Source organism: Carassius gibelio, chromosome B19 (assembly GCF_023724105.1).
Source record: "Carassius gibelio isolate Cgi1373 ecotype wild population from Czech Republic chromosome B19, carGib1.2-hapl.c, whole genome shotgun sequence".
Taxonomy (NCBI): Eukaryota; Metazoa; Chordata; class Actinopteri; order Cypriniformes; family Cyprinidae; genus Carassius; species Carassius gibelio.
In genome coordinates this window covers 6583731-6607908 of record NC_068414.1, presented here as the reverse complement: position 1 = coordinate 6607908, position 24178 = coordinate 6583731, and the positions used below count along the sequence as shown (strand labels likewise).

At 47.6% G+C, this 24178-nt stretch overlaps 10 non-coding genes across 10 annotated transcripts; all 10 read right to left on the bottom strand.

The window, feature by feature from the left end:
* Positions 1–2178: 2178 nt before the first annotated feature.
* On the bottom strand, positions 2179–2293 carry LOC127980833 (U5 spliceosomal RNA). Its single transcript, XR_008159836.1, has one exon. It is a non-coding gene; the product is annotated as a U5 spliceosomal RNA (small nuclear RNA).
* A 1924-nt stretch (positions 2294–4217) lies between these two features.
* LOC127980832 (U5 spliceosomal RNA) lies at positions 4218–4332 on the bottom strand. The gene has a single exon (XR_008159835.1). It is a non-coding gene; the product is annotated as a U5 spliceosomal RNA (small nuclear RNA).
* Positions 4333–6262: 1930 nt separating this feature from the next.
* Positions 6263–6377, bottom strand: LOC127980831 (U5 spliceosomal RNA). Its single transcript, XR_008159834.1, has one exon. It is a non-coding gene; the product is annotated as a U5 spliceosomal RNA (small nuclear RNA).
* Positions 6378–8301: 1924 nt separating this feature from the next.
* Positions 8302–8416, bottom strand: LOC127980830 (U5 spliceosomal RNA). Its single transcript, XR_008159833.1, has one exon. It is a non-coding gene; the product is annotated as a U5 spliceosomal RNA (small nuclear RNA).
* Positions 8417–10862: 2446 nt separating this feature from the next.
* LOC127980829 (U5 spliceosomal RNA) lies at positions 10863–10977 on the bottom strand. The gene has a single exon (XR_008159832.1). It is a non-coding gene; the product is annotated as a U5 spliceosomal RNA (small nuclear RNA).
* A 1923-nt stretch (positions 10978–12900) lies between these two features.
* Positions 12901–13015, bottom strand: LOC127980828 (U5 spliceosomal RNA). The gene has a single exon (XR_008159831.1). It is a non-coding gene; the product is annotated as a U5 spliceosomal RNA (small nuclear RNA).
* Positions 13016–14946: 1931 nt separating this feature from the next.
* LOC127980827 (U5 spliceosomal RNA) lies at positions 14947–15061 on the bottom strand. Its single transcript, XR_008159830.1, has one exon. It is a non-coding gene; the product is annotated as a U5 spliceosomal RNA (small nuclear RNA).
* Positions 15062–16984: 1923 nt separating this feature from the next.
* LOC127980826 (U5 spliceosomal RNA) lies at positions 16985–17099 on the bottom strand. The gene has a single exon (XR_008159829.1). It is a non-coding gene; the product is annotated as a U5 spliceosomal RNA (small nuclear RNA).
* Positions 17100–19542: 2443 nt separating this feature from the next.
* Positions 19543–19657, bottom strand: LOC127980825 (U5 spliceosomal RNA). The gene has a single exon (XR_008159828.1). It is a non-coding gene; the product is annotated as a U5 spliceosomal RNA (small nuclear RNA).
* Positions 19658–21579: 1922 nt separating this feature from the next.
* LOC127980824 (U5 spliceosomal RNA) lies at positions 21580–21694 on the bottom strand. Its single transcript, XR_008159827.1, has one exon. It is a non-coding gene; the product is annotated as a U5 spliceosomal RNA (small nuclear RNA).
* Positions 21695–24178: the final 2484 nt, after the last annotated feature.

The following is a 24178-nucleotide window of genomic DNA, read 5'->3' as shown; positions in this document are numbered from 1 at the left end:
CAATGACCCCTGCTACGGGTAGTGTTGCAAGTGTTATGCGACTTCAGCTAATGATGGGTCCATCCGAAATTATTCCATCCAAAATTTTGGGTGGAGGCACAGGTCACAGAGGGAGTTCTGCTTCGACGTCAGCCCGAGCCAAAGGACATGCGCACTGCTCTCTCCAACTGCTTGGAAGGCAGCTATGCTCACCACTATACCACCAACGCAGTCAGCAGTCAGCAACTTGCGCCGTCACTAAGAAGGCTCGAAGTGCACGAGTCGCCGATAGGGCTAGAGGAGCAGATGAGATCTTTGTTTGGACCCGTCACTAAAGAGAGCCTTCAAGAATTTGCATCCCGTCACGTACAAGAAAGCGCTGCCTTCCCATCCGGCTAAATAAACACGAAGTGGTCAAACGCAGAGAGTGCCTATAATAACCAAAAGCCCAATCAAGGCAATCTCTTTCTCATGCCTCTATCTGAAAAGTTGGATAAAATCTTATATGAAAAAAAAAGTCTTTTAAAGAAATCCCTTATTCCGAGGTCACCGTAGCCACCAGATCCAGTCTGTATCCGCTTCAGTCACCCGGATCCAGTCCGTATCCAGAGAAGATGGTGGATCAACACCTAGAAAGGACCTCTATGGCCCAGAAACACAGCGGAGACCGTGACAACTAGATGAGCCGCAGATACAAATCCCTTGTAAAGACCACCTGGACAAGACCACAGGAAACAGATGATTCTTCTGCACAGTCTGACATTCCTGCAGCCTGGAGCTGATCTACTGGTTTCGTCTGACAAGGGGAGAACTGTCTCCCCGACTGAGCCTGGTTTCTCACCCGGTTTTTTCTCCATCCTTTCACCGATCGAGTTTTGGTTTCTTGCCTCTGTCGCTTCTGGCAGGCGGAGCTGGGGACACTTCATGTACAGCAATATCGTTGACTTGATTGCAAATTATTGCACAGATACTATTTAAACTGAACTTAGCTGAATGATGTCATCAAAGAGTTCAATAACGAAATGCCTTTAACTGTCATTTTGCTTTTTGACGCACTGTGTTCCTAATTAATGTTGTTCAGTTGCATTGACGCAATACTTTTTGTTTAAAGCGCAATTTAAAAAAAAAAAAAAAAAAAAAAGAGTCCAAACAATGACCCCTGCTACGGGTAGTGTTCCAAGTGTTATGCGACTTCAGCTAATGATGGGTCCATCAGAAATTTTACGGTGCTAGGGCTGGGTCTGCGTCAGAAGAAGCCATGCATTGTTTAGTTATGTCAGTGCAGTGCCGTCAGTTGGGGGAGAAACGGCAGCATGCACGGCTCCTCGTTAGTATAGTGGACAGTATCTCCGCCTGTCACGCGGAAGACCGGGGTTCGATTCCCCGACGGGGAGAGCTGGTTCTTTTCGTCTTCCGAATGATCCATCCAAAATGTTTGGTTGGAGTCGCAGGTCACAGAAGGAGTTCTGCTTCGACGTCAGCCCGAGCCAAAGGACATGCGTTGGCCGGGAATCGAACCCGGGTCAACTGCTTGGAAGGCAGCTATGCTCACCACTATACCACCAACGCAGGCGGAAGTCAGTAGCTTTATTGACGCACTGTGTTCCTAATAAATGTTGTTCAGTTGCATTGACACAATACTTTTTGTTTAAAGCGCAATTAAAAAAAAAAAAAAAAAAAAAAAGAGTCCAAACAATGACCCCTGCTACCGGTAGTGTTGCAAGTGTTATGCGACTTCAGCTAATGATGGGTCCATCCGAAATTATTCCATCCAAAAGTTTTGGGTGGAGGCACAGGTCACAGAGGGAGTTCTGCTTCGACGTCAGCCCGAGCCAAAGGATATGCGTTGGCCGGGAATCGAATCCGGGTCAACTGCTTGGAAGGCAGCTATGCTCACCACTATACCACCAACGCAGTCAGCAGTCAGCAACTTGCGCCGTCACTAAGAAGGCTCGAAGTGCACGAGTCGCCGATAGGGCTAGAGGAGCAGATGAGATCTTTGTTTGGACCCGTCACTAAAGAGAGCCTTCAAGAATTTGCATCCCGTCACGTACAAAAAAGCGCTGCCTTCCCATCCGGCTAAATAAACACGAAGTGGTCAAACGCAGAGAGTGCCTATTCAGACGATGACCAGTGGCAAGCCCTCTCGCAGCATGCTGCCGGACGGTCAAACTGATTCTGCTCTTGACATTTCGATGTAGCTCTGCTGTGAGCAGAGCACCCAAAAATACAGGTCACTCGCAAAAGTTCCCCTCCACGGAAATCTTTAGTAAAAGGCGAAAGATTTATGCGACAATGAAGAGAAACTCGAGCTGTGTCTCCAAACCCTCGGGCCTGTGCGCTGCCTCTGTTAAACTACTACGCTCGCCAAGGGTCATCAAGGGTGACAATGCCTGCCCACATGTGTTTCGTCAGCACCCCCCCCCCCCCCATTCCAAAAGGGAGGAGTAAAACTCAAAAAAGTCCCCTCGGTCCACCAATAACCAAAAGCCCAATCAAGGCAATCTCTTTCTCATGCCTCTATCTGAAAAGTTGGATAAAATCTTATATGAAAAAAAAAGTCTTTTAAAGAAATCCCTTATTCCGAGGTCACCGTAGCCACCAGATCCAGTCTGTATCCGCTTCAGTCACCCGGATCCAGTCCGTATCCAGAGAAGATGGTGGATCAACACCTAGAAAGGACCTCTATGGCCCAGAAACACAGCGGAGACCGTGACAACTAGATGAGCCGCAGATACAAATCCCCTGTAAAGACCACCTGGACAAGACCACAGGAAACAGATGATTCTTCTGCACAGTCTGACATTCCTGCAGCCTGGAGCTGATCTACCTGTTTCGTCTGACAATGGGAGAACTGTCTCCCCGACTGAGCCTGGTTTCTCACCGGGTTTTTTCTCCATCCTTTCACCGATCGAGTTTTGGTTTCTTGCCTCTGTCGCTTCTGGCAGGCGGAGCTGGGGACACTTCATGTACAGCGATATCGTTGACTTGATTGCAAATTATTGCACAGATACTATTTAAACTGAACTTAGCTGAATGATGTCATCAAAGAGTTCAATAACGAAATGCCTTTAACTGTCATTTTGCTTTTTGACGCACTGTGTTCTTAATTAATGTTGTTCAGTTGCATTGACGCAATACTTTTTGTTTAAAGCGCAATTTAAAAAAAAAAAAAAAAAAAAAAAGAGTCCAAACAATGACCCCTGCTACGGGTAGTGTTCCAAGTGTTATGCGACTTCAGCTAATGATGGGTCCATCAGAAATTTTACGGTGCTAGGGCTGGGTCTGCGTCAGAAGAAGCCATGCATTGTTTAGTTATGTCAGTGCAGTGCCGTCAGTTGGGGGAGAAACGGCAGCATGCACGGCTCCTCATTAGTATAGTGGACAGTATCTCCGCCTGTCACGCGGAAGACCGGGGTTCGATTCCCAGACGGGGAGAGCTGGTTCTTTTCGTCTTCAGAATGATCCATCCAAAATGTTTGGTTGGAGTCGCAGGTCACAGAAGGAGTTCTGCTTCGACGTCAGCCCGAGCCAAAGGACATGCGTTGGCCGGGAATCGAACCCGGGTCAACTGCTTGGAAGGCAGCTATGCTCACCACTATAACACCAACGCAGGCGGAAGTCAGTAGCTTTATTGACGCACTGTGTTCCTAATAAATGTTGTTCAGTTGCATTGACACAATACTTTTTGTTTAAAGCGCAATTAAAAAAAAAAAAAAAAAAGAGTCCAAACAATGACCCCTGCTACGGGTAGTGTTGCAAGTGTTATGCGACTTCAGCTAATGATGGGTCCATCCGAAATTATTCCATCCAAAAGTTTTGGGTGGAGGCACAGGTCACAGAGGGAGTTCTGCTTCGACGTCAGCCCGAGCCAAAGGACATGCGTTGGCCGGGTATTGAATCCGGGTCAACTGCTTGGAAGGCAGCTATGCTCACCACTATACCACCAACGCAGTCATCAGTCAGCAACTTGCGCCGTCACTAAGAAGGCTCGAAGTGCACGAGTCGCCGATAGGGCTAGAGGAGCAGATGAGATCTTTGTTTGGACCCGTCACTAAAGAGAGCCTTCAAGAATTTGCATCCCGTCACGTACAAAAAAGCGCTGCCTTCCCATCCGGCTAAATAAACACGAAGTGGTCAAACGCACAGAGTGCCTATTCAGACGATAACCAGTGGCAAGCCCTCTCGCAGCATGCTGCCGGACAGTCAAACTGATTCTGCTCTTGACATTTCGATGTAGCTCTGCTGTGAGCAGAGCACCCAAAAATACAGGTCACTCGCAAAAGTTCCCCTCCACGGAAATCTTTAGTAAAAGGCGAAAGATTTATGCGACAATGAAGAGAAACTCGAGCTGTGTCTCCGAACCCTCGGGCCTGTGCGCTGCCTCTGTTAAACTACTACGCTCGCCAAGGGTCATCAAGGGTGACAATGCCTGCCCACATGTGTTTCGTCAGCACCCCCCCCCCCCCCTATTCCAAAAGGGAGGAGTAAAACTCAAAAAAGTCCCCTCGGTCCACCAATAACCAAAAGCCCAATCAAGGCAATCTCTTTCTCATGCCTCTATCTGAAAAGTTGGATAAAATCTTATATGAAAAAAAAAGTCTTTTAAAGAAATCCCTTATTCCGAGGTCACCGTAGCCACCAGATCCAGTCTGTATCCGCTTCAGTCACCCGGATCCAGTCCGTATCCAGAGAAGATGGTGGATCAACACCTAGAAAGGACCTCTATGGCCCAGAAACACAGCGGAGACCGTGACAACTAGATGAGCCGCAGATACAAATCCCTTGTAAAGACCACCTGGACAAGACCACAGGAAACAGATGATTCTTCTGCACAGTCTGACATTCCTGCAGCCTGGAGCTGATCTACTGGTTTCGTCTGACAAGGGGAGAACTGTCTCCCCGACTGAGCCTGGTTTCTCACCGGGTTTTTTCTCCATCCTTTCACCGATCGAGTTTTGGTTTCTTCCCTCTGTCGCTTCTGGCAGGCGGAGCTGGGGACACTTCATGTACAGCGATATCGTTGACTTGATTGCAAATTATTGCACAGATACTATTTAAACTGAACTTAGCTGAATGATGTCATCAAAGAGTTCAATAACGAAATGCCTTTAACTGTCATTTTGCTTTTTGACGCACTGTGTTCCTAATTAATGTTGTTCAGTTGCATTGACGCAATACTTTCTGTTTAAAGCGCAATTTAAAAAAAAAAAAAAAAAAAAAAAAGAGTCCAAACAATGACCCCTGCTACGGGTAGTGTTCCAAGTGTTATGCGACTTCAGCTAATGATGGGTCCATCAGAAATTTTACGGTGCTAGGGCTGGGTCTGCGTCAGAAGAAGCCATGCATTGTTTAGTTATGTCAGTGCAGTGCCGTCAGTTGGGGGAGAAACGGCAGCATGCACGGCTCCTCGTTAGTATAGTGGACAGTATCTCCGCCTGTCACGCGGAAGACCGGGGTTCGATTCCCCGACGGGGAGAGCTGGTTCTTTTCGTCTTCCGAATGATCCATCCAAAATGTTTGGTTGGAGTCGCAGGTCACAGAAGGAGTTCTGCTTCGACGTCAGCCCGAGCCAAAGGACATGCGTTGGCCGGGAATCGAACCCGGGTCAACTGCTTGGAAGGCAGCTATGCTCACCACTATACCACCAACGCAGGCGGAAGTCAGTAGCTTTATTGACGCACTGTGTTCCTAATAAATGTTGTTCAGTTGCATTGACACAATACTTTTTGTTTAAAGCGCAATTAAAAAAAAAAAAAAAAAAAAAAGAGTCCAAACAATGACCCCTGCTACCGGTAGTGTTGCAAGTGTTATGCGACTTCAGCTAATGATGGGTCCATCCGAAATTATTCCATCCAAAAGTTTTGGGTGGAGGCACAGGTCACAGAGGGAGTTCTGCTTCGACGTCAGCCCGAGCCAAAGGATATGCGTTGGCCGGGAATCGAATCCGGGTCAACTGCTTGGAAGGCAGCTATGCTCACCACTATACCACCAACGCAGTCAGCAGTCAGCAACTTGCGCCGTCACTAAGAAGGCTCGAAGTGCACGAGTCGCCGATAGGGCTAGAGAAGCAGATGAGATCTTTGTTTGGACCCGTCACTAAAGAGAGCCTTCAAGAATTTGCATCCCGTCACGTACAAGAAAGCGCTGCCTTCCCATCCGGCTAAATAAACACGAAGTGGTCAAACGCAGAGAGTGCCTATTCAGACGATGACCAGTGGCAAGCCCTCTCGCAGCATGCTGCCGGACGGTCAAACTGATTCTGCTCTTGACATTTCGATGTAGCTCTGCTGTGAGCAGAGCACCCAAAAATACAGGTCACTCGCAAAAGTTCCCCTCCACGGAAATCTTTAGTAAAAGGCGAAAGATTTATGCGACAATGAAGAGAAACTCGAGCTGTGTCTCCAAACCCTCGGGCCTGTGCGCTGCCTCTGTTAAACTACTACGCTCGCCAAGGGTCATCAAGGGTGACAATGCCTGCCCACATGTGTTTCGTCAGCACCCCCCCCCCCCCCACTCCAAAAGGGAGGAGTAAAACTCAAAAAAGTCCTCTCGGTCCACCAATAACCAAAAGCCCAATCAAGGCAATCTCTTTCTCATGCCTCTATCTGAAAAGTTGGATAAAATCTTATATGAAAAAAAAAGTCTTTTAAAGAAATCCCTTATTCCGAGGTCACCGTAGCCACCAGATCCAGTCTGTATCCGCTTCAGTCACCCGGATCCAGTCCGTATCCAGAGAAGATGGTGGATCAACACCTAGAAAGGACCTCTATGGCCCAGAAACACAGCGGAGACCGTGACAACTAGATGAGCCGCAGATACAAATCCCTTGTAAAGACCACCTGGACAAGACCACAGGAAACAGATGATTCTTCTGCACAGTCTGACATTCCTGCAGCCTGGAGCTGATCTACTGGTTTCGTCTGACAAGGGGAGAACTGTCTCCCCGACTGAGCCTGGTTTCTCACCGGGTTTTTTCTCCATCCTTTCACCGATCGAGTTTTGGTTTCTTGCCTCTGTCGCTTCTGGCAGGCGGAGCTGGGGACACTTCATGTACAGCGATATCGTTGACTTGATTGCAAATTATTGCACAGATACTATTTAAACTGAACTTAGCTGAATGATGTCATCAAAGAGTTCAATAACGAAATGCCTTTAACTGTCATTTTGCTTTTTGACGCACTGTGTTCTTAATTAATGTTGTTCAGTTGCATTGACGCAATACTTTTTGTTTAAAGCGCAATTTAAAAAAAAAAAAAAAAAAAAAAAGAGTCCAAACAATGACCCCTGCTACGGGTAGTGTTCCAAGTGTTATGCGACTTCAGCTAATGATGGGTCCATCAGAAATTTTACGGTGCTAGGGCTGGGTCTGCGTCAGAAGAAGCCATGCATTGTTTAGTTATGTCAGTGCAGTGCCGTCAGTTGGGGGAGAAACGGCAGCATGCACGGCTCCTCATTAGTATAGTGGACAGTATCTCCGCCTGTCACGCGGAAGACCGGGGTTCGATTCCCAGACGGGGAGAGCTGGTTCTTTTCGTCTTCAGAATGATCCATCCAAAATGTTTGGTTGGAGTCGCAGGTCACAGAAGGAGTTCTGCTTCGACGTCAGCCCGAGCCAAAGGACATGCGTTGGCCGGGAATCGAACCCGGGTCAACTGCTTGGAAGGCAGCTATGCTCACCACTATAACACCAACGCAGGCGGAAGTCAGTAGCTTTATTGACGCACTGTGTTCCTAATAAATGTTGTTCAGTTGCATTGACACAATACTTTTTGTTTAAAGCGCAATTAAAAAAAAAAAAAAAAAAGAGTCCAAACAATGACCCCTGCTACGGGTAGTGTTGCAAGTGTTATGCGACTTCAGCTAATGATGGGTCCATCCGAAATTATTCCATCCAAAAGTTTTGGGTGGAGGCACAGGTCACAGAGGGAGTTCTGCTTCGACGTCAGCCCGAGCCAAAGGACATGCGTTGGCCGGGTATTGAATCCGGGTCAACTGCTTGGAAGGCAGCTATGCTCACCACTATACCACCAACGCAGTCATCAGTCAGCAACTTGCGCCGTCACTAAGAAGGCTCGAAGTGCACGAGTCGCCGATAGGGCTAGAGGAGCAGATGAGATCTTTGTTTGGACCCGTCACTAAAGAGAGCCTTCAAGAATTTGCATCCCGTCACGTACAAAAAAGCGCTGCCTTCCCATCCGGCTAAATAAACACGAAGTGGTCAAACGCACAGAGTGCCTATTCAGACGATAACCAGTGGCAAGCCCTCTCGCAGCATGCTGCCGGACAGTCAAACTGATTCTGCTCTTGACATTTCGATGTAGCTCTGCTGTGAGCAGAGCACCCAAAAATACAGGTCACTCGCAAAAGTTCCCCTCCACGGAAATCTTTAGTAAAAGGCGAAAGATTTATGCGACAATGAAGAGAAACTCGAGCTGTGTCTCCGAACCCTCGGGCCTGTGCGCTGCCTCTGTTAAACTACTACGCTCGCCAAGGGTCATCAAGGGTGACAATGCCTGCCCACATGTGTTTCGTCAGCACCCCCCCCCCCCCCCTATTCCAAAAGGGAGGAGTAAAACTCAAAAAAGTCCCCTCGGTCCACCAATAACCAAAAGCCCAATCAAGGCAATCTCTTTCTCATGCCTCTATCTGAAAAGTTGGATAAAATCTTATATGAAAAAAAAAGTCTTTTAAAGAAATCCCTTATTCCGAGGTCACCGTAGCCACCAGATCCAGTCTGTATCCGCTTCAGTCACCCGGATCCAGTCCGTATCCAGAGAAGATGGTGGATCAACACCTAGAAAGGACCTCTATGGCCCAGAAACACAGCGGAGACCGTGACAACTAGATGAGCCGCAGATACAAATCCCTTGTAAAGACCACCTGGACAAGACCACAGGAAACAGATGATTCTTCTGCACAGTCTGACATTCCTGCAGCCTGGAGCTGATCTACTGGTTTCGTCTGACAAGGGGAGAACTGTCTCCCCGACTGAGCCTGGTTTCTCACCGGGTTTTTTCTCCATCCTTTCACCGATCGAGTTTTGGTTTCTTCCCTCTGTCGCTTCTGGCAGGCGGAGCTGGGGACACTTCATGTACAGCGATATCGTTGACTTGATTGCAAATTATTGCACAGATTAGCAATCTCTTTCTCATGCCTCTATCTGAAAAGTTGGATAAAATCTTATATGAAAAAAAAAGTCTTTTAAAGAAATCCCTTATTCCGAGGTCACCGTAGCCACCAGATCCAGTCTGTATCCGCTTCAGTCACCCGGATCCAGTCCGTATCCAGAGAAGATGGTGGATCAACACCTAGAAAGGACCTCTATGGCCCAGAAACACAGCGGAGACCGTGACAACTAGATGAGCCGCAGATACAAATCCCTTGTAAAGACCACCTGGACAAGACCACAGGAAACAGATGATTCTTCTGCACAGTCTGACATTCCTGCAGCCTGGAGCTGATCTACTGGTTTCGTCTGACAAGGGGAGAACTGTCTCCCCGACTGAGCCTGGTTTCTCACCGGGTTTTTTCTCCATCCTTTCACCGATCGAGTTTTGGTTTCTTCCCTCTGTCGCTTCTGGCAGGCGGAGCTGGGGACACTTCATGTACAGCGATATCGTTGACTTGATTGCAAATTATTGCACAGATACTATTTAAACTGAACTTAGCTGAATGATGTCATCAAAGAGTTCAATAACGAAATGCCTTTAACTGTCATTTTGCTTTTTGACGCACTGTGTTCCTAATTAATGTTGTTCAGTTGCATTGACGCAATACTTTCTGTTTAAAGCGCAATTTAAAAAAAAAAAAAAAAAAAAAAAAAGAGTCCAAACAATGACCCCTGCTACGGGTAGTGTTCCAAGTGTTATGCGACTTCAGCTAATGATGGGTCCATCAGAAATTTTACGGTGCTAGGGCTGGGTCTGCGTCAGAAGAAGCCATGCATTGTTTAGTTATGTCAGTGCAGTGCCGTCAGTTGGGGGAGAAACGGCAGCATGCACGGCTCCTCGTTAGTATAGTGGACAGTATCTCCGCCTGTCACGCGGAAGACCGGGGTTCGATTCCCCGACGGGGAGAGCTGGTTCTTTTCGTCTTCCGAATGATCCATCCAAAATGTTTGGTTGGAGTCGCAGGTCACAGAAGGAGTTCTGCTTCGACGTCAGCCCGAGCCAAAGGACATGCGTTGGCCGGGAATCGAACCCGGGTCAACTGCTTGGAAGGCAGCTATGCTCACCACTATACCACCAACGCAGGCGGAAGTCAGTAGCTTTATTGACGCACTGTGTTCCTAATAAATGTTGTTCAGTTGCATTGACACAATACTTTTTGTTTAAAGCGCAATTAAAAAAAAAAAAAAAAAAAAAAGAGTCCAAACAATGACCCCTGCTACCGGTAGTGTTGCAAGTGTTATGCGACTTCAGCTAATGATGGGTCCATCCGAAATTATTCCATCCAAAAGTTTTGGGTGGAGGCACAGGTCACAGAGGGAGTTCTGCTTCGACGTCAGCCCGAGCCAAAGGATATGCGTTGGCCGGGAATCGAATCCGGGTCAACTGCTTGGAAGGCAGCTATGCTCACCACTATACCACCAACGCAGTCAGCAGTCAGCAACTTGCGCCGTCACTAAGAAGGCTCGAAGTGCACGAGTCGCCGATAGGGCTAGAGAAGCAGATGAGATCTTTGTTTGGACCCGTCACTAAAGAGAGCCTTCAAGAATTTGCATCCCGTCACGTACAAGAAAGCGCTGCCTTCCCATCCGGCTAAATAAACACGAAGTGGTCAAACGCAGAGAGTGCCTATTCAGACGATGACCAGTGGCAAGCCCTCTCGCAGCATGCTGCCGGACGGTCAAACTGATTCTGCTCTTGACATTTCGATGTAGCTCTGCTGTGAGCAGAGCACCCAAAAATACAGGTCACTCGCAAAAGTTCCCCTCCACGGAAATCTTTAGTAAAAGGCGAAAGATTTATGCGACAATGAAGAGAAACTCGAGCTGTGTCTCCAAACCCTCGGGCCTGTGCGCTGCCTCTGTTAAACTACTACGCTCGCCAAGGGTCATCAAGGGTGACAATGCCTGCCCACATGTGTTTCGTCAGCACCCCCCCCCCCCCACTCCAAAAGGGAGGAGTAAAACTCAAAAAAGTCCCCTCGGTCCACCAATAACCAAAAGCCCAATCAAGGCAATCTCTTTCTCATGCCTCTATCTGAAAAGTTGGATAAAATCTTATATGAAAAAAAAAGTCTTTTAAAGAAATCCCTTATTCCGAGGTCACCGTAGCCACCAGATCCAGTCTGTATCCGCTTCAGTCACCCGGATCCAGTCCGTATCCAGAGAAGATGGTGGATCAACACCTAGAAAGGACCTCTATGGCCCAGAAACACAGCGGAGACCGTGACAACTAGATGAGCCGCAGATACAAATCCCCTGTAAAGACCACCTGGACAAGACCACAGGAAACAGATGATTCTTCTGCACAGTCTGACATTCCTGCAGCCTGGAGCTGATCTACCTGTTTCGTCTGACAATGGGAGAACTGTCTCCCCGACTGAGCCTGGTTTCTCACCGGGTTTTTTCTCCATCCTTTCACCGATCGAGTTTTGGTTTCTTGCCTCTGTCGCTTCTGGCAGGCGGAGCTGGGGACACTTCATGTACAGCGATATCGTTGACTTGATTGCAAATTATTGCACAGATACTATTTAAACTGAACTTAGCTGAATGATGTCATCAAAGAGTTCAATAACGAAATGCCTTTAACTGTCATTTTGCTTTTTGACGCACTGTGTTCTTAATTAATGTTGTTCAGTTGCATTGACGCAATACTTTTTGTTTAAAGCGCAATTTAAAAAAAAAAAAAAAAAAAAAAAGAGTCCAAACAATGACCCCTGCTACGGGTAGTGTTCCAAGTGTTATGCGACTTCAGCTAATGATGGGTCCATCAGAAATTTTACGGTGCTAGGGCTGGGTCTGCGTCAGAAGAAGCCATGCATTGTTTAGTTATGTCAGTGCAGTGCCGTCAGTTGGGGGAGAAACGGCAGCATGCACGGCTCCTCATTAGTATAGTGGACAGTATCTCCGCCTGTCACGCGGAAGACCGGGGTTCGATTCCCAGACGGGGAGAGCTGGTTCTTTTCGTCTTCAGAATGATCCATCCAAAATGTTTGGTTGGAGTCGCAGGTCACAGAAGGAGTTCTGCTTCGACGTCAGCCCGAGCCAAAGGACATGCGTTGGCCGGGAATCGAACCCGGGTCAACTGCTTGGAAGGCAGCTATGCTCACCACTATAACACCAACGCAGGCGGAAGTCAGTAGCTTTATTGACGCACTGTGTTCCTAATAAATGTTGTTCAGTTGCATTGACACAATACTTTTTGTTTAAAGCGCAATTAAAAAAAAAAAAAAAAAAGAGTCCAAACAATGACCCCTGCTACGGGTAGTGTTGCAAGTGTTATGCGACTTCAGCTAATGATGGGTCCATCCGAAATTATTCCATCCAAAAGTTTTGGGTGGAGGCACAGGTCACAGAGGGAGTTCTGCTTCGACGTCAGCCCGAGCCAAAGGACATGCGTTGGCCGGGTATTGAATCCGGGTCAACTGCTTGGAAGGCAGCTATGCTCACCACTATACCACCAACGCAGTCATCAGTCAGCAACTTGCGCCGTCACTAAGAAGGCTCGAAGTGCACGAGTCGCCGATAGGGCTAGAGGAGCAGATGAGATCTTTGTTTGGACCCGTCACTAAAGAGAGCCTTCAAGAATTTGCATCCCGTCACGTACAAAAAAGCGCTGCCTTCCCATCCGGCTAAATAAACACGAAGTGGTCAAACGCACAGAGTGCCTATTCAGACGATAACCAGTGGCAAGCCCTCTCGCAGCATGCTGCCGGACAGTCAAACTGATTCTGCTCTTGACATTTCGATGTAGCTCTGCTGTGAGCAGAGCACCCAAAAATACAGGTCACTCGCAAAAGTTCCCCTCCACGGAAATCTTTAGTAAAAGGCGAAAGATTTATGCGACAATGAAGAGAAACTCGAGCTGTGTCTCCGAACCCTCGGGCCTGTGCGCTGCCTCTGTTAAACTACTACGCTCGCCAAGGGTCATCAAGGGTGACAATGCCTGCCCACATGTGTTTCGTCAGCACCCCCCCCCCCCCCCTATTCCAAAAGGGAGGAGTAAAACTCAAAAAAGTCCCCTCGGTCCACCAATAACCAAAAGCCCAATCAAGGCAATCTCTTTCTCATGCCTCTATCTGAAAAGTTGGATAAAATCTTATATGAAAAAAAAAGTCTTTTAAAGAAATCCCTTATTCCGAGGTCACCGTAGCCACCAGATCCAGTCTGTATCCGCTTCAGTCACCCGGATCCAGTCCGTATCCAGAGAAGATGGTGGATCAACACCTAGAAAGGACCTCTATGGCCCAGAAACACAGCGGAGACCGTGACAACTAGATGAGCCGCAGATACAAATCCCTTGTAAAGACCACCTGGACAAGACCACAGGAAACAGATGATTCTTCTGCACAGTCTGACATTCCTGCAGCCTGGAGCTGATCTACTGGTTTCGTCTGACAAGGGGAGAACTGTCTCCCCGACTGAGCCTGGTTTCTCACCGGGTTTTTTCTCCATCCTTTCACCGATCGAGTTTTGGTTTCTTCCCTCTGTCGCTTCTGGCAGGCGGAGCTGGGGACACTTCATGTACAGCGATATCGTTGACTTGATTGCAAATTATTGCACAGATACTATTTAAACTGAACTTAGCTGAATGATGTCATCAAAGAGTTCAATAACGAAATGCCTTTAACTGTCATTTTGCTTTTTGACGCACTGTGTTCCTAATTAATGTTGTTCAGTTGCATTGACGCAATACTTTCTGTTTAAAGCGCAATTTAAAAAAAAAAAAAAAAAAAAAAAAGAGTCCAAACAATGACCCCTGCTACGGGTAGTGTTCCAAGTGTTATGCGACTTCAGCTAATGATGGGTCCATCAGAAATTTTACGGTGCTAGGGCTGGGTCTGCGTCAGAAGAAGCCATGCATTGTTTAGTTATGTCAGTGCAGTGCCGTCAGTTGGGGGAGAAACGGCAGCATGCACGGCTCCTCGTTAGTATAGTGGACAGTATCTCCGCCTGTCACGCGGAAGACCGGGGTTCGATTCCCCGACGGGGAGAGCTGGTTCTTTTCGTCTTCCGAATGATCCATCCAAAATGTTTGGTTGGAGTCGCAGGTCACAGAAGGAGTTCTGCTTCGACGTCAGCCCGAGCCAAAGGACATGCGTTGGCCGGGAATCGAACCCGGGTCAACTGCTTGGAAGGCAGCTATGCTCACCACTATACCACCAACGCAGGCGGAAGTCAGTAGCTTTATTGACGCACTGTGTTCCTAATAAATGTTGTTCAGTTGCATTGACACAATACTTTTTGTTTAAAGCGCAATTAAAAAAAAAAAAAAAAAAAAAAGAGTCCAAACAATGACCCCTGCTACCGGTAGTGTTGCAAGTGTTATGCGACTTCAGCTAATGATGGGTCCATCCGAAATTATTCCATCCAAAAGTTTTGGGTGGAGGCACAGGTCACAGAGGGAGTTCTGCTTCGACGTCAGCCCGAGCCAAAGGATATGCGTTGGCCGGGAATCGAATCCGGGTCAACTGCTTGGAAGGCAGCTATGCTCACCACTATACCACCAACGCAGTCAGCAGTCAGCAACTTGCGCCGTCACTAAGAAGGCTCGAAGTGCACGAGTCGCCGATAGGGCTAGAGAAGCAGATGAGATCTTTGTTTGGACCCGTCACTAAAGAGAGCCTTCAAGAATTTGCATCCCGTCACGTACAAGAAAGCGCTGCCTTCCCATCCGGCTAAATAAACACGAAGTGGTCAAACGCAGAGAGTGCCTATTCAGACGATGACCAGTGGCAAGCCCTCTCGCAGCATGCTGCCGGACGGTCAAACTGATTCTGCTCTTGACATTTCGATGTAGCTCTGCTGTGAGCAGAGCACCCAAAAATACAGGTCACTCGCAAAAGTTCCCCTCCACGGAAATCTTTAGTAAAAGGCGAAAGATTTATGCGACAATGAAGAGAAACTCGAGCTGTGTCTCCAAACCCTCGGGCCTGTGCGCTGCCTCTGTTAAACTACTACGCTCGCCAAGGGTCATCAAGGGTGACAATGCCTGCCCACATGTGTTTCGTCAGCACCCCCCCCCCCCCACTCCAAAAGGGAGGAGTAAAACTCAAAAAAGTCCTCTCGGTCCACCAATAACCAAAAGCCCAATCAAGGCAATCTCTTTCTCATGCCTCTATCTGAAAAGTTGGATAAAATCTTATATGAAAAAAAAAGTCTTTTAAAGAAATCCCTTATTCCGAGGTCACCGTAGCCACCAGATCCAGTCTGTATCCGCTTCAGTCACCCGGATCCAGTCCGTATCCAGAGAAGATGGTGGATCAACACCTAGAAAGGACCTCTATGGCCCAGAAACACAGCGGAGACCGTGACAACTAGATGAGCCGCAGATACAAATCCCTTGTAAAGACCACCTGGACAAGACCACAGGAAACAGATGATTCTTCTGCACAGTCTGACATTCCTGCAGCCTGGAGCTGATCTACTGGTTTCGTCTGACAAGGGGAGAACTGTCTCCCCGACTGAGCCTGGTTTCTCACCGGGTTTTTTCTCCATCCTTTCACCGATCGAGTTTTGGTTTCTTGCCTCTGTCGCTTCTGGCAGGCGGAGCTGGGGACACTTCATGTACAGCGATATCGTTGACTTGATTGCAAATTATTGCACAGATACTATTTAAACTGAACTTAGCTGAATGATGTCATCAAAGAGTTCAATAACGAAATGCCTTTAACTGTCATTTTGCTTTTTGACGCACTGTGTTCTTAATTAATGTTGTTCAGTTGCATTGACGCAATACTTTTTGTTTAAAGCGCAATTTAAAAAAAAAAAAAAAAAAAAAAAGAGTCCAAACAATGACCCCTGCTACGGGTAGTGTTCCAAGTGTTATGCGACTTCAGCTAATGATGGGTCCATCAGAAATTTTACGGTGCTAGGGCTGGGTCTGCGTCAGAAGAAGCCATGCATTGTTTAGTTATGTCAGTGCAGTGCCGTCAGTTGGGGGAGAAACGGCAGCATGCACGGCTCCTCATTAGTATAGTGGACAGTATCTCCGCCTGTCACGCGGAAGACCGGGGTTCGATTCCCAGACGGGGAGAGCTGGTTCTTTTCGTCTTCAGAATGATCCATCCAAAATGTTTGGTTGGAGTCGCAGGTCACAGAAGGAGTTCTGCTTCGACGTCAGCCCGAGCCAAAGGACATGCGTTGGCCGGGAATCGAACCCGGGTCAACTGCTTGGAAGGCAGCTATGCTCACCACTATAACACCAACGCAGGCGGAAGTCAGTAGCTTTATTGACGCACTGTGTTCCTAATAAATGTTGTTCAGTTGCATTGACACAATACTTTTTGTTTAAAGCGCAATTAAAAAAAAAAAAAAAAAAGAGTCCAAACAATGACCCCTGCTACGGGTAGTGTTGCAAGTGTTATGCGACTTCAGCTAATGATGGGTCCATCCGAAATTATTCCATCCAAAAGTTTTGGGTGGAGGCACAGGTCACAGAGGGAGTTCTGCTTCGACGTCAGCCCGAGCCAAAGGACATGCGTTGGCCGGGTATTGAATCCGGGTCAACTGCTTGGAAGGCAGCTATGCTCACCACTATACCACCAACGCAGTCATCAGTCAGCAACTTGCGCCGTCACTAAGAAGGCTCGAAGTGCACGAGTCGCCGATAGGGCTAGAGGAGCAGATGAGATCTTTGTTTGGACCCGTCACTAAAGAGAGCCTTCAAGAATTTGCATCCCGTCACGTACAAAAAAGCGCTGCCTTCCCATCCGGCTAAATAAACACGAAGTGGTCAAACGCACAGAGTGCCTATTCAGACGATAACCAGTGGCAAGCCCTCTCGCAGCATGCTGCCGGACAGTCAAACTGATTCTGCTCTTGACATTTCGATGTAGCTCTGCTGTGAGCAGAGCACCCAAAAATACAGGTCACTCGCAAAAGTTCCCCTCCACGGAAATCTTTAGTAAAAGGCGAAAGATTTATGCGACAATGAAGAGAAACTCGAGCTGTGTCTCCGAACCCTCGGGCCTGTGCGCTGCCTCTGTTAAACTACTACGCTCGCCAAGGGTCATCAAGGGTGACAATGCCTGCCCACATGTGTTTCGTCAGCACCCCCCCCCCCCCCTATTCCAAAAGGGAGGAGTAAAACTCAAAAAAGTCCCCTCGGTCCACCAATAACCAAAAGCCCAATCAAGGCAATCTCTTTCTCATGCCTCTATCTGAAAAGTTGGATAAAATCTTATATGAAAAAAAAAGTCTTTTAAAGAAATCCCTTATTCCGAGGTCACCGTAGCCACCAGATCCAGTCTGTATCCGCTTCAGTCACCCGGATCCAGTCCGTATCCAGAGAAGATGGTGGATCAACACCTAGAAAGGACCTCTATGGCCCAGAAACACAGCGGAGACCGTGACAACTAGATGAGCCGCAGATACAAATCCCTTGTAAAGACCACCTGGACAAGACCACAGGAAACAGATGATTCTTCTGCACAGTCTGACATTCCTGCAGCCTGGAGCTGATCTACTGGTTTCGTCTGACAAGGGGAGAACTGTCTCCCCGACTGAGCCTGGTTTCTCACCGGGTTTTTTCTCCATCCTTTCACCGATCGAGTTTTGGTTTCTTCCCTCTGTCGCTTCTGGCAGGCGGAGCTGGGGACACTTCATGTACAGCGATATCGTTGACTTGATTGCAAATTATTGCACAGATTAGCAATCTCTTTCTCATGCCTCTATCTGAAAAGTTGGATAAAATCTTATATGAAAAAAAAAGTCTTTTAAAGAAATCCCTTATTCCGAGGTCACCGTAGCCACCAGATCCAGTCTGTATCCGCTTCAGTCACCCGGATCCAGTCCGTATCCAGAGAAGATGGTGGATCAACACCTAGAAAGGACCTCTATGGCCCAGAAACACAGCGGAGACCGTGACAACTAGATGAGCCGCAGATACAAATCCCTTGTAAAGACCACCTGGACAAGACCACAGGAAACAGATGATTCTTCTGCACAGTCTGACATTCCTGCAGCCTGGAGCTGATCTACTGGTTTCGTCTGACAAGGGGAGAACTGTCTCCCCGACTGAGCCTGGTTTCTCACCGGGTTTTTTCTCCATCCTTTCACCGATCGAGTTTTGGTTTCTTCCCTCTGTCGCTTCTGGCAGGCGGAGCTGGGGACACTTCATGTACAGCGATATCGTTGACTTGATTGCAAATTATTGCACAGATACTATTTAAACTGAACTTAGCTGAATGATGTCATCAAAGAGTTCAATAACGAAATGCCTTTAACTGTCATTTTGCTTTTTGACGCACTGTGTTCCTAATTAATGTTGTTCAGTTGCATTGACGCAATACTTTCTGTTTAAAGCGCAATTTAAAAAAAAAAAAAAAAAAAAAAAGAGTCCAAACAATGACCCCTGCTACGGGTAGTGTTCCAAGTGTTATGCGACTTCAGCTAATGATGGGTCCATCAGAAATTTTACGGTGCTAGGGCTGGGTCTGCGTCAGAAGAAGCCATGCATTGTTTAGTTATGTCAGTGCAGTGCCGTCAGTTGGGGGAGAAACGGCAGCATGCACGGCTCCTCGTTAGTATAGTGGACAGTATCTCCGCCTGTCACGCGGAAGACCGGGGTTCGATTCCCCGACGGGGAGAGCTGGTTCTTTTCGTCTTCCGAATGATCCATCCAAAATGTTTGGTTGGAGTCGCAGGTCACAGAAGGAGTTCTGCTTCGACGTCAGCCCGAGCCAAAGGACATGCGTTGGCCGGGAATCGAACCCGGGTCAACTGCTTGGAAGGCAGCTATGCTCACCACTATACCACCAACGCAGGCGGAAGTCAGTAGCTTTATTGACGCACTGTGTTCCTAATAAATGTTGTTCAGTTGCATTGACACAATACTTTTTGTTTAAAGCGCAATTAAAAAAAAAAAAAAAAAAAAAAGAGTCCAAACAATGACCCCTGCTACCGGTAGTGTTGCAAGTGTTATGCGACTTCAGCTAATGATGGGTCCATCCGAAATTATTCCATCCAAAAGTTTTGGGTGGAGGCACAGGTCACAGAGGGAGTTCTGCTTCGACGTCAGCCCGAGCCAAAGGATATGCGTTGGCCGGGAATCGAATCCGGGTCAACTGCTTGGAAGGCAGCTATGCTCACCACTATACCACCAACGCAGTCAGCAGTCAGCAACTTGCGCCGTCACTAAGAAGGCTCGAAGTGCACGAGTCGCCGATAGGGCTAGAGAAGCAGATGAGATCTTTGTTTGGACCCGTCACTAAAGAGAGCCTTCAAGAATTTGCATCCCGTCACGTACAAGAAAGCGCTGCCTTCCCATCCGGCTAAATAAACACGAAGTGGTCAAACGCAGAGAGTGCCTATTCAGACGATGACCAGTGGCAAGCCCTCTCGCAGCATGCTGCCGGACGGTCAAACTGATTCTGCTCTTGACATTTCGATGTAGCTCTGCTGTGAGCAGAGCACCCAAAAATACAGGTCACTCGCAAAAGTTCCCCTCCACGGAAATCTTTAGTAAAAGGCGAAAGATTTATGCGACAATGAAGAGAAACTCGAGCTGTGTCTCCAAACCCTCGGGCCTGTGCGCTGCCTCTGTTAAACTACTACGCTCGCCAAGGGTCATCAAGGGTGACAATGCCTGCCCACATGTGTTTCGTCAGCACCCCCCCCCCCCACTCCAAAAGGGAGGAGTAAAACTCAAAAAAGTCCCCTCGGTCCACCAATAACCAAAAGCCCAATCAAGGCAATCTCTTTCTCATGCCTCTATCTGAAAAGTTGGATAAAATCTTATATGAAAAAAAAAGTCTTTTAAAGAAATCCCTTATTCCGAGGTCACCGTAGCCACCAGATCCAGTCTGTATCCGCTTCAGTCACCCGGATCCAGTCCGTATCCAGAGAAGATGGTGGATCAACACCTAGAAAGGACCTCTATGGCCCAGAAACACAGCGGAGACCGTGACAACTAGATGAGCCGCAGATACAAATCCCCTGTAAAGACCACCTGGACAAGACCACAGGAAACAGATGATTCTTCTGCACAGTCTGACATTCCTGCAGCCTGGAGCTGATCTACCTGTTTCGTCTGACAATGGGAGAACTGTCTCCCCGACTGAGCCTGGTTTCTCACCGGGTTTTTTCTCCATCCTTTCACCGATCGAGTTTTGGTTTCTTGCCTCTGTCGCTTCTGGCAGGCGGAGCTGGGGACACTTCATGTACAGCGATATCGTTGACTTGATTGCAAATTATTGCACAGATACTATTTAAACTGAACTTAGCTGAATGATGTCATCAAAGAGTTCAATAACGAAATGCCTTTAACTGTCATTTTGCTTTTTGACGCACTGTGTTCTTAATTAATGTTGTTCAGTTGCATTGACGCAATACTTTTTGTTTAAAGCGCAATTTAAAAAAAAAAAAAAAAAAAAAAAGAGTCCAAACAATGACCCCTGCTACGGGTAGTGTTCCAAGTGTTATGCGACTTCAGCTAATGATGGGTCCATCAGAAATTTTACGGTGCTAGGGCTGGGTCTGCGTCAGAAGAAGCCATGCATTGTTTAGTTATGTCAGTGCAGTGCCGTCAGTTGGGGGAGAAACGGCAGCATGCACGGCTCCTCATTAGTATAGTGGACAGTATCTCCGCCTGTCACGCGGAAGACCGGGGTTCGATTCCCAGACGGGGAGAGCTGGTTCTTTTCGTCTTCAGAATGATCCATCCAAAATGTTTGGTTGGAGTCGCAGGTCACAGAAGGAGTTCTGCTTCGACGTCAGCCCGAGCCAAAGGACATGCGTTGGCCGGGAATCGAACCCGGGTCAACTGCTTGGAAGGCAGCTATGCTCACCACTATAACACCAACGCAGGCGGAAGTCAGTAGCTTTATTGACGCACTGTGTTCCTAATAAATGTTGTTCAGTTGCATTGACACAATACTTTTTGTTTAAAGCGCAATTAAAAAAAAAAAAAAAAAAGAGTCCAAACAATGACCCCTGCTACGGGTAGTGTTGCAAGTGTTATGCGACTTCAGCTAATGATGGGTCCATCCGAAATTATTCCATCCAAAAGTTTTGGGTGGAGGCACAGGTCACAGAGGGAGTTCTGCTTCGACGTCAGCCCGAGCCAAAGGACATGCGTTGGCCGGGTACTGAATCCGGGTCAACTGCTTGGAAGGCAGCTATGCTCACCACTATACCACCAACGCAGTCATCAGTCAGCAACTTGCGCCGTCACTAAGAAGGCTCGAAGTGCACGAGTCGCCGATAGGGCTAGAGGAGCAGATGAGATCTTTGTTTGGACCCGTCACTAAAGAGAGCCTTCAAGAATTTGCATCCCGTCACGTACAAAAAAGCGCTGCCTTCCCATCCGGCTAAATAAACACGAAGTGGTCAAACGCACAGAGTGCCTATTCAGACGATAACCAGTGGCAAGCCCTCTCGCAGCATGCTGCCGGACAGTCAAACTGATTCTGCTCTTGACATTTCGATGTAGCTCTGCTGTGAGCAGAGCACCCAAAAATACAGGTCACTCGCAAAAGTTCCCCTCCACGGAAATCTTTAGTAAAAGGCGAAAGATTTATGCGACAATGAAGAGAAACTCGAGCTGTGTCTCCGAACCCTCGGGCCTGTGCGCTGCCTCTGTTAAACTACTACGCTCGCCAAGGGTCATCAAGGGTGACAATGCCTGCCCACATGTGTTTCGTCAGCACCCCCCCCCCCCCCTATTCCAAAAGGGAGGAGTAAAACTCAAAAAAGTCCCCTCGGTCCACCAATAACCAAAAGCCCAATCAAGGCAATCTCTTTCTCATGCCTCTATCTGAAAAGTTGGATAAAATCTTATATGAAAAAAAAAGTCTTTTAAAGAAATCCCTTATTCCGAGGTCACCGTAGCCACCAGATCCAGTCTGTATCCGCTTCAGTCACCCGGATCCAGTCCGTATCCAGAGAAGATGGTGGATCAACACCTAGAAAGGACCTCTATGGCCCAGAAACACAGCGGAGACCGTGACAACTAGATGAGCCGCAGATACAAATCCCTTGTAAAGACCACCTGGACAAGACCACAGGAAACAGATGATTCTTCTGCACAGTCTGACATTCCTGCAGCCTGGAGCTGATCTACTGGTTTCGTCTGACAAGGGGAGAACTGTCTCCCCGACTGAGCCTGGTTTCTCACCGGGTTTTTTCTCCATCCTTTCACCGATCGAGTTTTGGTTTCTTCCCTCTGTCGCTTCTGGCAGGCGGAGCTGGGGACACTTCATGTACAGCGATATCGTTGACTTGATTGCAAATTATTGCACAGATACTATTTAAACTGAACTTAGCTGAATGATGTCATCAAAGAGTTCAATAACGAAATGCCTTTAACTGTCATTTTGCTTTTTGACGCACTGTGTTCCTAATTAATGTTGTTCAGTTGCATTGACGCAATACTTTTTGTTTAAAGCGCAATTTAAAAAAAAAAAAAAAAAAAAAAAGAGTCCAAACAATGACCCCTGCTACGGGTAGTGTTCCAAGTGTTATGCGACTTCAGCTAATGATGGGTCCATCAGAAATTTTACGGTGCTAGGGCTGGGTCTGCGTCAGAAGAAGCCATGCATTGTTTAGTTTTGTCAGTGCAGTGCCGTCAGTTGGGGGAGAAACAGCAGCATGCACGGCTCCTCGTTAGTATAGTGGACAGTATCTCCGCCTGTCACGCGGAAGACCGGGGTTCGATTCCCCGACGGGGAGAGCTGGTTCTTTTCGTCTTCCGAATGATCCATCCAAAATGTTTGGTTGGAGTCGCAGGTCACAGAAGGAGTTCTGCTTCGACGTCAGCCCGAGCCAAAGGACATGCGTTGGCCGGGAATCGAACCCGGGTCAACTGCTTGGAAGGCAGCTATGCTCACCACTATACCACCAACGCAGGCGGAAGTCAGTAGCTTTATTGACGCACTGTGTTCCTAATAAATGTTGTTCAGTTGCATTGACACAATACTTTTTGTTTAAAGCGCAATTAAAAAAAAAAAAAAAAAAAAAGAGTCCAAACAATGACCCCTGCTACGGGTAGTGTTGCAAGTGTTATGCGACTTCAGCTAATGATGGGTCCATCCGAAATTATTCCATCCAAAATTTTGGGTGGAGGCACAGGTCACAGAGGGAGTTCTGCTTCGACGTCAGCCCGAGCCAAAGGACATGCGCACTGCTCTCTCCAACTGCTTGGAAGGCAGCTATGCTCACCACTATACCACCAACGCAGTCAGCAGTCAGCAACTTGCGCCGTCACTAAGAAGGCTCGAAGTGCACGAGTCGCCGATAGGGCTAGAGGAGCAGATGAGATCTTTGTTTGGACCCGTCACTAAAGAGAGCCTTCAAGAATTTGCATCCCGTCACGTACAAGAAAGCGCTGCCTTCCCATCCGGCTAAATAAACACGAAGTGGTCAAACGCAGAGAGTGCCTATAATAACCAAAAGCCCAATCAAGGCAATCTCTTTCTCATGCCTCTATCTGAAAAGTTGGATAAAATCTTATATGAAAAAAAAAGTCTTTTAAAGAAATCCCTTATTCCGAGGTCACCGTAGCCACCAGATCCAGTCTGTATCCGCTTCAGTCACCCGGATCCAGTCCGTATCCAGAGAAGATGGTGGATCAACACCTAGAAAGGACCTCTATGGCCCAGAAACACAGCGGAGACCGTGACAACTAGATGAGCCGCAGATACAAATCCCTTGTAAAGACCACCTGGACAAGACCACAGGAAACAGATGATTCTTCTGCACAGTCTGACATTCCTGCAGCCTGGAGCTGATCTACTGGTTTCGTCTGACAAGGGGAGAACTGTCTCCCCGACTGAGCCTGGTTTCTCACCCGGTTTTTTCTCCATCCTTTCACCGATCGAGTTTTGGTTTCTTGCCTCTGTCGCTTCTGGCAGGCGGAGCTGGGGACACTTCATGTACAGCGATATCGTTGACTTGATTGCAAATTATTGCACAGATACTATTTAAACTGAACTTAGCTGAATGATGTCATCAAAGAGTTCAATAACGAAATGCCTTTAACTGTCATTTTGCTTTTTGACGCACTGTGTTCCTAATTAATGTTGTTCAGTT